We start from the raw sequence: 13,059 nt of genomic DNA, 5'->3' as shown, positions 1-13,059 counted from the left end.
CCATTTATGGGCTGGTGCAAGCATCTCAGAGTTGGAATATTCGCTTTGATGAGATGATCAAAGCGTTTGGGTTTATGCAAACTTATGGAGAAGCCTGCGTTTACAAGAAAGTGAGTGGGAGCTCTGTAGCATTTCTCATATTATATGTAGATGACATACTTTTGATGGGAAATGATATAGAACTTTTGGACAACATTAAGGCCTACTTGAATAAGAGTTTTTCAATGAAGGACCTTGGAGAAGCTACTTATATATTAGGCATCAAGATCTATAGAGATAGATCGAGACACCTCATAGGTCTTTCACAAAGCACATACCTTGATAAGATATTAAAGAAGTTCAATATGGATCAGTCTAAGAAGGGGTTCTTGCCTGTGTTGCAAGGTGTGAAATTGAGCTCAGCTCAATGTCCGACCACGGCAGAAGATATAGAAGAGATGAGTGTCATCCCCTATGCCTCAGCCATAGGGTCTATTATGTATGCCATGCTGTGTACCAGACCTGATGTAAACCTTGCCGTAAGTTTGGTAGGTAGGTACCAAAGTAATCCCGGCAAGGAACACTGGACAGCGGTCAAGAATATCCTGAAGTACCTGAAAAGGACTAAGGACATGTTTCTCGTTTATGGAGGTGACGAAGAGCTCGTCGTAAAGGGTTACGTCGATGCTAGCTTCGACACAGATCTGGATGACTCTAAGTCACAAACCGGATACGTGTATATGTTGAATGGTGGAGCAGTAAGCTGGTGCAGTTGCAAGCAGAGCGTCGTGGCGGGATCTACATGTGAAGCGGAGTACATGGCGGCCTCGGAGGCAGCACATGAAGCAATCTGGGTGAAGGAGTTCATCACCGACCTAGGAGTCATACCCAATGCGTCGGGGCCGATCAAGCTCTTCTGTAACAACACTGGAGCTATTGCACTTGCCAAGGAGCCCAGGTTTCACAAGAAGACCAGGCACATCAAGCGTCGCTTCAACTCCATTCGTGAAAATGTTCAAGATGGAGACATAGATATTTGTAAAGTACATACGGACCTGAATGTAGCAGATCCGTTGACTAAACATCTCCCTAGAGCAAAACATGATCAACACCAGAATTCCATGGGTGTTCGATTCATCACAATGTAACTAGATTATTGACTCTAGTGCAAGTGGGAGATGTTGGAAATATGCCCTAGAGGCAATAATAAAAGGATTATTATTATATTTCCTTGTTCATGATAATTGTCTTTTATTCATGCTATAATTGTGTTATCCGGAAATCGTAATACATGTGTGAATACATAGACACCAACATGTCCCTAGTAAGCCTCTAGTTGACTAGCTCGTTGATCAACAGATAGTCATGGTTTCCTGACTATGGACATTGGATGTCATTGATAGCGAGATCACATCATTAGGAGAATGATGTGATGGACAAGACCCAATCCTAAACATAGCACAAGATCGTATAGTTCGTTTGCTAGAGTTTTTCCAATGTCAAGTATTTTTTCCTTAGACCATGAGATCGTGTAACTCCCGGATACCATAGGAGTGCTTTGGGTGTACCAAACGTCACAACATAACTGGGTGACTATAAAGGTATACTACGGGTATCTCCGAAAGTGTCTGTTGGGTTGACACGGATCAAGACTGGGATTTGTCACTCCGTATGATGGAGAGGTATCTCTGGGCCCACTCGGTAATGCATCATCATAATGAGCTCAAAGTGACCAAGTGTCTGGTCACGGGATCATGCATTACGGTACGAGTAAAGTGACTTGCCGGTAACGAGATTGAACGAGGTATTGGGATATCGACGATCGAATCTCGGGCAAGTAACATACCGATTGACAAAGGGAATTGTATACGGGGTTGCTTGAATCCTCGACATCGTGGTTCATCCAATGAGATCATCGAGGAGCATGTGGGAGCCAACATGGGTATCCAGATCCCGCTGTTAGTTATTGACCGGAGAGCCATCTCGGTCATGTCTACATGTCTCCCGAACCCGTAGGGTCTACACACTTAAGGTTCGGTGACGCTAGGGTTGTAGAGATATGAATATGCAGTAACCCGAAAGTTGTTCGGAGTCCCGGATGAGATCCCGGACGTCACGAGGAGTTCCGGAATGGTCCGGAGGTGAAGAATTATATATAGGAAGTGCCGTTTCGGCCATCGGGAGAGTTTTCGGGGTCACCGGTATTGTACCGGGACCACCGGAAGGGTCCCGGGGGTCCACCGGGTGGGGCCACCTATCCCGGAGGGCCTCATTGGGCCAAAGTGGGGAGGGGAACCAGCCCATAGTGGGCTGGTGCGCCCCCCTTGGCCCACCCCATGCGCCTAGGGTTGGGAACCCTAGGGTGGGGGGCGCCCCACCTGGCTTGGGGGGCACTCCACCCCTTGGCCGCCCCCCCCCTAGGAGATCCCATCTCCTAGGGCCGGCGTCCCCCCTAGGGGAGCCTATATAAAGGGGGGAGAGAGGGGCAGCCGCACCCTTGAGTCTTGGCGCCTCCCTCTCGCCTGCTACACCTCTCCCTCTCGTAGTAGAACGGCGAAGCCCTGCTGCAGTGACCCCTGCATCCATCACCACGCCGTCATGCTGCTGGATCTTCATCAACCTCTCCTCCCCCCTTGCTGGATCAAGAAGGAGGAGACGTCACGCTGACCGTACGTGTGTTGAACACGGAGGTGCTGTCCATTCGGCGCTAGGATCTCCGGTGATTTGGATCACGTCGAGTACGACTTCCTCATCCCCGCTCTTTGAACGCTTCCGCGCGTGATCTACAAAGGTATGTAGATGCAATCCGATCACTCGTTGCTAGATGAACTCATAGATGGATCTTGGTGAAACCGTAGGAAAATTTTTGTTTTCTGCAACGTTCCCCAACATCTTTATGGTACTTGAATTCTCCCCCTAATGCCTGGAAATATTCCTCATTGAATCAAGATACTGGCCTTGAATAACTCCCCATTCGAGGGGCTTGAGGTATTGATGGAAATACAGTTATTCCTCACATAGATCCCAACTATATGTTGAGGGGCCAATGATGTATGCCGGGTGGTGATATCGGCGTGTAACCGAATCACTGCAGATAGGAAATACTTGGTAGATTTCCACGTATAAAAGATAGAGGGAATAATATAATGCAGTTTGGTCATGAGCGTGTAAGACTGCATGACTCCAACATAAAGTTGGTAAGTTGCAATTCCAAAGTAAAGATTATGCAATGAGCTTAACTCTTTGGATAGGATTCTACCAAACCATTTTGAGTCTAGACATTAGGACAAATTGCTAAACTTCAATCCAAGGGCCATAAAGAAGGCACTCAAGGAGAATTCTGTAAGGTTATCCATTCGATTTGCTTGAAATCGATGTCAAGATAATGAGCCAATGGTTTTGTGTGAATAAAGCACACACTTAAGACCATCATGTAGATATGTCATTTAGAACCATGGAATACCTGAATAGTCTACTCAATGGTTGGGAAGAGCCACGTACCTCGACTTGATGCATTCAAGGAGTCTGAGTGGTTCAGCATACACTTTAAGGTGTACAAGCCTTAAAATTTTCCTCCGTGTGTCACATGTAGTGCACATAAAATCCAAATATTGTTAGAATGTAGCATCATAATAATCATAAACCACTGGAATTGTTGATAGTTTCGGTTTCAACCCAATGTCAATGATGACCAAAGCAGGAATGCCAAGTCTGTCATGCAAAAGACACTCTGGAAAACTATCTCGTGCGTAACATGTGCTACGGGTTTTGTAGTATGTGTAGTGCAATGCCAATGATACATAGAGAATGTGCTTGCCATATCTGTTGCATATGGTAAAGAGAAGATATTCCTCTTTGTTGTCATCATAAGTTTCGCTATGGAAACTACTTTGACGGATACCTCTATAGTTTAGTAGGGTACGAGCTAAACCCGGAAGCAATAAAGCATCCTGACGATACTCAAGTACCCACAGGGATAGTAAATATGACTCGAGTTGAGCCAACAAATACCTCATCGCGTCTAGCGATTTTAAAATATCTCCTTTCTCTCAATGAGAGTGGAAACATTGGACTTCCCTGAGTATAGAGTGTGTGTGGTGCATATGTCCACAAGGCACATATCATTTTTCATCGGATTGACTCCCGTATAAATCTATATATAGACATGAAGATTTTCAATATGAAAATCACTGTCAGATATATAGAATGCATACAAATGTATGTGTATCAAAGTGCTGATACAATATATTGTGATATATAATATATGATGACAACAATACTTATGTTCTTATTAGAACATCGTAAATTGACATAAATTATGTTGACCACTCAGGAGATTGAGAGACTAGAAGAAGTCTCCAAACATGTCGGTTGAGGCATATTCAACCATCACGTTCTCCGTGCTCATAGGGTCCCGTCACAGCTGGTGTTGTCGGATTGAAGGTTGAAGTAAGATTCAAACCTTTGCCCTTGAGGTTCATTGTATCCCAGGAATTGCTGATACAGAATAACCAGATTCTGAGATCTGAATTTAATGCCTTATAATGTATAAGACAACATTTTTCTGTTAGCAGTGTGATCCTGACCAGAAGTGAATCCTGGATTGCACACATTATCCCACGAGACACAAGAGCGATCATGATGTCCATGGCCCCGATAGGGCAGTAGTGGCCATTGAGGGCGAATGCCCCAAACTCTATAGCCATATGTTACCTCTATGGGTAAACCAGAGATAATTAATTTACAACCAGTAAATTAAAGACCATCATGGTTGATGTTATAATGAACTTAGCAAAATCAATGGGTATTTCAAGAAGCTATCTTGAAATCATTAGTGTGAATCTAAAATTGCTAAATATGGCACCTTGAAGATAATCTCCAAAATGGAGTAGATCTCGCAGCACTAGAGAGTATAATCTGATGGAATCAGTAGATACTCACTCGTAATGCCTTATGTCATGACTTAGTAAAATGCGTGGGAGAGCACTTTGTAAAGCAATTATAATGTCAAAATGACAAAATATAAGCTTTAACAGTAGTCATTGATAATCTGCGAAGGCAGTAGATCTAAATGACTACCTTGTGATCCCAATACATCAATTTGAAGAAATCACTTTGAATTTTGCATTCTTATTTGCAAGAAATTAAAAATCTCAATTACAAATAGACGTATTAATCTCAACATGTAGCAGACATGGAGATACATACATTCCGGAATACATCGTACTCAACAGAAATACACCACTATTATAATGAATAGTAATGATGTTGCAAACTTGATGTTCAAGTGAAAAACTTGAATTGTATAGATCCCAAATTAAATGAGATGATCCTGTATCAAGTTGCAAGATAATTCAGCAAGATGAATTAATATTTTGCGAGAGAAAATTAATCTCAATCGCTATGAGATTGTTTTGCGAGAAAATAAAATTCTCAATCGCAAATCAATATGGATGTGCGAGAAAACTTAATCTCAATCGCAAAACAGCGTCGTTGTATTAATAGGACATGTTATAGGGATTGCTAAAAAGCACACACATTGAACATGTCAAGCATCAACAACCACATATTTCTGGATTTTTTTTAAAAAAACTCAACAGATAAATAGGCTACCATGCGTGATGAACTAAGCAGGAAGGCTTAAGAGAAAACTGCAGAAACTCATTTTTGATTATGAGAAACTGCAAGGGCTGAAGTCAAAGCAGCCGAAGAGATAAGGTTCTCTTCCTTTTTCTCTTCTGCAGTTACGATTGGGACTCGTCCCTGATAATCGTCGCCGCCCGGAGACGGCCGCACCATGCGCCGCCGCGCGCTGGGTCTCCCTCAGGGGAAGAGGCCGGGAAGGCCGCGCCATGGCCGCCGTTTCGGGCTGCCACCGCTCCAGGTGGTTGCGCCGCCAGCGTTGCCTTGCTTTGCTGACACGCATGGAGCAAGTCACCGACGCCTGAGGGACGAGCCGCCGCGGCGCGCGCGCTTCAGGCGTCGCCGGCCGGAAGCCGCCACAATTCCCTCGACAGGCGAGGCCATCGAGAAAGTCGCTCCGCGTCGGATGCGGTGTCCCCGTCGTGCGACGGGAGGCTTCACCGCGACGGCCACAGCCTGAGCGGCCATGGCCGTTGGCCACTGCTACCTTCGACCGCCACAGCCTTGTGCCGCGTGGGCGCGAGCGCCGCAGTAACCGACGAGCGAGATGGGTTCGCCGACCGGAAGAAAGAGCGCCGCGTCAGCCGTTGGCCGTCTCCACTCCAAGAGGAGTCGGGGCTGCAGAGGAGCCGCGCTAGGAAGCCCCACGCAGAGGCCGAAGGCCTTGGTCGTGTGTTGTTCTTCCCGCTGCTGCATGCCGGAAGGCAGCCGAAGGCCATGGCCTGCATGCCTAAAGACAGTTTGTTGCGTAAAGAATTAAAATCGAAAGGTAGCACCTTGATTCTTGTACGTAGCAATTAGATCAAGGCTTCGGTTGCTTCTTGACTCCGATTTCTCTCTTTCTTGATTTCAATCCATCGAGCACAGGGATATGGATCGAAGTTTGTTGTTGCTCCATGGCCGTGGTCGTCCCGTCCGGATTAGGAAAAGCAGGGATTAATAGGATTTAATTAAATCCTAACAATAGCTATGCCGGTTGTAGCACCTTGCAACTCCTCCCCCTCGATCTTACAACGCATATCAGGGGTGCTCACGGCACCGCCGCCCCTCCCTTTCGCCATTCGCAGCTCTTAGCGACATTGGCCCGCAGCAGAAAGTGGCATGACCATGACATGTGGTGCGGCCCGCATGAAGCGATTAGGGGCCGGGCGAGAAAAGCAATGCATGGGGCCCACCGTACGTAACGCCTCCGCATTAATCCTAGTCGGTCGATCAAAAGGAATCATTTACCTTAGTGAAATGAGGCTCCCTATGCACAATGTATTGGTACAATCTCTAACGTAGTGGGCCACAATTTGGTAGACAGGGCTGTTTGGCAATGCTCCGCTCCACAGCTCCCGGAGCGGAGTTGGCGGAACTGTAGTTTAAAATGGCGGAGTTGCCATTTAGCCACTTCGTAGATTCCAAGAGTGGACCATTTTGGCATAAATTCTTCTGTTTTTTTTGGACTAATAATCCTCCCAGCTTTAAAGTGCGGCACGAAGGCTTCCCCTCAAAAAAAATGAGGCTCCCTTGCCTCACGTTTCAACGTCACTTTTCTCCATTATTTATTTTGCCCTTTTTTTTGCATCGTGCACCTAGTCCAGTAGATCTTCAAAGTCCTTCTAGGTATGAAATATACCTGATCGTCTACGCTATAAAGCCTAATTTGGAGAAATAATGAACTCCATTTGGGGACTAGAATGATAAAATACTTGCAAAATTCAGAGCACTGAAGCTTCCACCTTGCATACCAACCTGTTCTTATGAAATTTGATCACATAGATCGTAGCTCATTTGTGAAAACCCATCTACAAAAGTAGGAGGTATGTATCTAAAACCAAAGTACTCCCTCCGTTCCAAAATAGATGACTCAACTTTGTACTAACTTTAGTACAAAGTTGGGTCATCTATTTTAGAACGGAGGGAGTACATTATAAGCTAAGACTGTACATCACATTCACAAAGAATCAAATACAAAATCAGCCTAAACATTTACTGGAGTTAAATACTCTGGTTTTTATACCACGACACAACTTCACATTGTTATTTGCTCTCAGTCCACCCTCGACCCATATGGAGGACCATCTAATGCCTGAAAAATACACTTTAAAAACACAATGAATTAACACGAGTAGTCAGCAACCATGTTTGGTAGAGGTACAAAAGGACATCTCATCAAGCACACACAGCAACACAGGCAAAAAACACCACAAAACTGCAAGAGCACCAATATTCGCTTGCTCAAGAAGATAACCAAAAAAACCATAAATCACTCTGCAGAAAGACCAATGAACATCCCAGCAATCAATTTTGCAAAAACATCACATAAAAGAGGGAGTATATGACAATTAAGTAAATCAACGTTGCAAAGCATCAGCAGAAAGACCAATGACCATTCAGCAGCAGAGTTGCAAAAAAATATTAAAGCATTGGCGGACGGCAAGTTGGAACATTCTTTCAATCTGCAAGCCTTCATCATACTTCTTGCTTCAGCATACTTGTTCCCTGGAGTCCACTTAGCCAGCTCGGCAGAAGAGTTCAGAAAGATTGAGAATTACTCCCTCCGTAAAGAAATATAAGAGTTGATGGTGTTGGTGGTGGCAGTAGTGGTATAATAGTACCACCAGCAGGCAGAGCAAGCTAATAGTAGAGCCAATCCACCAGAGTGGCCAAGCAGACTTCCACAGGGAAGTGCATTCAAATCTCCAGTTCTTAGTGCACACAATGGAAATCATCAGGCAGCTAGATCAGAATGCTCCAATGACAAAGCCAAATATTTTCAACTGCAAATCTCAACATGAAGAGAACATAGCAACTATTTCCAAGAAGTTGTGTGTTTGAGATAAGTTGATAGTCAAAACAACTTCATCATCTAGGATTGTTACAGACCTGGGCATTCTGTGCATTTACCGGAGCCCACCTAGCAAGGCTGGTGTAAGATCTGAGATGTATGTACATATCAATATATGCTTGCATGATCCAATTTATTCCTAAGAGAAAATTGCTTCAAATATTTAGACGAGGGAGTAGGATCCACCACAGCAGGCAAAGCCAAGCTAAACTTCATCGGAGCAGACACTCCATTCTTTGTGCAAAGGTTAATCACCAGGCTGGCAACGCACATATTGCTCCTTGGGCTGGCCATAGTGGGAGCAACTTTAGCTAGTAACATAACGCTCCCCAAGACAAGTTTGCTTATGTGTCACGTAGTTAGTGAGAGGTGTTTGTGGTAACATAATGTCACCATAACATAACACAACCAAAGGGAAAATGAGTCATCTAAGCAAATAAGGCTTCCATGATACTACCCATAGTCTATGAAGACTAGTGTCATATGCATGACACCAAGTTACTCCCCACTATGACTAACCTTATTAGATACACAAACACAGTACTATACAGATATTATTAACTTGATTCTCGTATCTGCTAATCTTGCTAATGTCTTAAGAACCCAACAAATACTTCCATGATGATTTCTACAGCAAAACACGGAGCAATAAACCATGGAAGGAATGCGCGCAGCCTCAAACTAAGATCAAATGCTCCTTAAACAAGCATAACATGAATCTAGTGGGGGCATTAATCGATCTGCAAAGCCTTCATAACATTTGCTTCTACAGTCTACACATCCATTCCCGGAGCCCATTTAGACTGCCATGTATGTACATGTGTGCATGCATGCATGTTGGGGTTTTTGCAACTTACTCCTGAGAGAAACCCAGCAAAGAAACAATCGATGGGATGAATCAAACATGGCAGCCAAGCAGGCTTCAACGGGAGAAATGGATTGAGATCTCCATTCTTAGGCTAATCATCAGGCTGGCAGTTTACACACAAGAAATCAGCAACCATGTCTGAGAGGTACGCAAGGAAATCTCAAGGTGCACAAACCAAACAGACAAAACCAAAACAGCAAAAGAAACAACATTCGGTTGTCAGAAAAGATCAGAAGAAGAGCTTTAATGAAACTGCAGAAACGCCCTAATCCAAAAAAACACCCTGATCATTAAGCAAACAGAGCTGCAAAACGCTATACAAACATATAGGAGCATTCTTTCAATCAGCCAAGCCTTCATTATTACTTCTGTCATCAACATATTTAATCCTGGAGTCCACTTAGCCAGCTCAGTCAAAAGAAATTAAGAGTTCAGGAGGGTTGAGTAGTTCCAGGCATGCAAGGAACACCAGTGATGGTGGAAGTAGTATTAGAGCAGCAGCAGCAGGAGCAGGAGGTATAGACCATCTCCAACAGATTCCCAAAAATCCCTTGGATTTGCCTATGCACCAAAGCGGCCAAGCGAGCTTCAACAGGAAAGTGCATTCAGATCTCCATTCTTTGTGGTAATCATCAGGCAGCTAGACCAGAATGCTCAAAAGGACAAGGCCAATATATTCAACTTCAAACATCAACACAAAACAAGAAAAAAAATTCTAAGTTGTGCATTTTAGAAAAATACTCCCTCCATCCCAAAATTCTTGTCTTAGATTTGTCTAGATACGGATGTATCTAATACTAAAACGTAACTAGATACATCCGTATTTAGACAAATGTAAGACAAGAATTTGGGGACGGAGGGAGTAATACAGAAACCAACAACTTTCTACTTGACAGAACTGAGCATTCTGTGCATTTGCCAAAAGCCTTCAAACTTTTGTATCTCCAAACACCGTCACCAGAGCCCACCTAACCGGTTGGTGGAAGATCAGAGAGAGATATAGTGTGCATACATGTTCCAAATTACTCCCTAAAAGCAAGTTGCTACATTATTTAGGAATGGAGGGAGTAGGATCCACCACGGCAGCCTAAGCACCGCAAGGTACAAAGGAGCTGAGAAAGCCTAGATATTCTGGCCTTCATCAGGCTGGCCATTTAGCCCATTCTACACACACATTCTCAGAGCCCATTTAGCCTGCTTTGTGCATATCCAATCTGCTACATTATTTAGGAATGGAGGGGGTAGGATCCACCACAGCAGCATAAGCTAGGTGTGCTTCAAAGAGCATTCAGGTCTCTATTCTTTATGCATAGGTAATCATCAGGCCGGCCAAGCACAAAAGGTTTAGTATCTGATAAACAAATACTAGCCCAAACATAAGATTCAGATCCAAACAAATCTTTCCATGATAACCACAGCAAAATACAGGGACCAAAGCATGCAATGAGGGCGGCAACTGTTCAGAACACAACAAATATTTCCATGATGATTTCTACAGCAAGACATCAAGCAATAAACCATGGAAGGAAAGCAGGCAGCCACAAACTAAGCTAAAATGCTCCTTAAACAAGCATAACATGAATCTAGTGGGGGCATTCAACGATCTGCCAAAACTTTTTGTGCGTACATGTGTGCATGCATGCATGTTGGGGTTTTTGCAATTTACTACTGAGAGAAACCCAGGAAAGAAACAAAGGATGGGATGAACCAAGCACACGGCCAAGCGACGGAGAAATGGATTCAGATCTCCATTTTTATGGCTAATTGTCAGGTTTGCAATTCACTTGACAAACCCCACCGAACACCCAACAACAAGTGCCTCGGACTAAAGCCCAGGCGGAGGAAACACACATGAAATCAGCAAATATGTAGGTACAAGGAAATTTCAAGGTGCACAAACCAAAAAAGACAATACCAAACAGAAAAAGGAACAACATTCAGTTGCAAGAAAAGATCAGAAGAATAGAGCTTAGCAGAAACACCCTAATCCAAAAAACACCCTAATGACCAATTAAGCAAACAGAGTTGCAAAATGCTATAAAAACATATATGAGCACTCTTTTGATCAGCCAAGCCTTCATTCATACTTCTTGCATCAACATATTTATTCCCTGGAGTCCATTTAACCAGCTCAGTCAAAGGCAATTAAGAGTTTAGGAGGGTTGAGTAGTACCAAGCATGCAAGGAACTGAAGTGATGGTAGTAGTAGTAGTGGTAGAAGAAGCAGCAGCAGCAGCAGCAGGAGGAGGTTAAGAGCAGCTCCAACGGACCCCAAAAAACCCTTGTAATTGCCAATCGACCAAAGCAGCCAAGCAAGCTTCAACAGGGAAGGGAATTCAGATCTCCATTCTTAGTGGTAATCATCAGGCAGCTAGACCAGAATGCTCAACGGACAAAGCAAATATATTAACTGCAAACATCAACACAAAACAAGAAAAAAATATTTCAAAGCGGCGCATTTGAGAAAACTAATACAGAGCCCAAACAACGTTCTCAACTAGAATAATACTATTACAGAACTCAGCATTCCGTGCATTTGCCAAAAGCCATCAAACTTTTTGTATCTCCAAACACCATCACAGGAGCCCAGAGTGTGCATACATGTTCCAATTCAAATCCAAAAATTGCTACATTATTTAGGAACAGAAGGAGTAGGATCCACCACCACAGCAGCCTAAGCTACGTTAGCTTCACAAGGTTCATTATTTGACAAACAAATACTATCAGATATTCTGGCCTTGATTTTCATATCTGCTAATCTTGCTCGAGTCCAAATATAAGTACTACAATTCATAAAGAAGTTACGTTCAGATCCGGTCAAATCTTTCCTTACCATGAATCTAGTGGGGGGCATTCATCCAATCTGCCAAAGCCTTTTAGCTTTTGCTACTAGACATCCATTCCCAGAGCTCATTTAGGCTGCTTTGTGTGTACATGTGTGTGTGGGGGTGTTTGTAATGTACTGCCAAGAGAAACCCAGCCAAGAAACAAAGGAGGGGGAAGGCATCAATCAAGCACAGCAGGCCATGCGGGATTCACTGAACCACCTACCTCAATCAACAACAAATGGCTCCAGCTAAGAATTTTTCAATGAAAAACCCAGGCAGAAGTACTACAGAAGAAATTAACACAGGAAATCAGCAACCATGTGTGGAGGTACACAAGGAAATCTCAACGTGCACAAACCAATGAGAGCAACAATATTCAGTTGCCAGAAAAGATCACAAGAATAGAAATTTAAGGGCACTGCAGAAACACCCAATGGCCCTCCAAAACATACCCTAATGAGCATTAGGCAATCAGAGTTGCAAAACGCTATAGAAACATATAGGAGCATTCTTTTGATCAGCCAAGCCTTCATTTATACTTCTTGTCTCAACATATTTATTCCCTGGAGTCCGCTTAGCCAGCTCAGTCAAAGGAAATTACAAGCATCTTCATTCATACTTCTTGTTTCAACATATTTATTCCCTGGAGTCCACTTAGCCAGCTCAGTCAAAGGAAAACATTCAAAGGAACACCAGTGATGGAGGTAGCAGCAACAGCAGGTTAAGAGCATCTCTAGCAGATACCCCAAAAAAACCTGGAATTGCCAATGCAGCAGAGTGGCCAAGCAGGCTTCAACAGAGAAGTGCATTTAGATCTAGCTGTCATTTAGGTCTAGCTGTCTAATGCACACTATGGTAATCATTAGACAGCTAGATCAGAATGCTCCAATGACAAAGCAAATAGATAT

The sequence above is a fragment of the Triticum urartu genome, chromosome 7, assembly GCF_003073215.2.
Source record: "Triticum urartu cultivar G1812 chromosome 7, Tu2.1, whole genome shotgun sequence".
In the NCBI taxonomy this organism is placed as follows: domain Eukaryota; kingdom Viridiplantae; phylum Streptophyta; class Magnoliopsida; order Poales; family Poaceae; genus Triticum; species Triticum urartu.
This window is presented reverse-complemented; position numbering follows the sequence as displayed.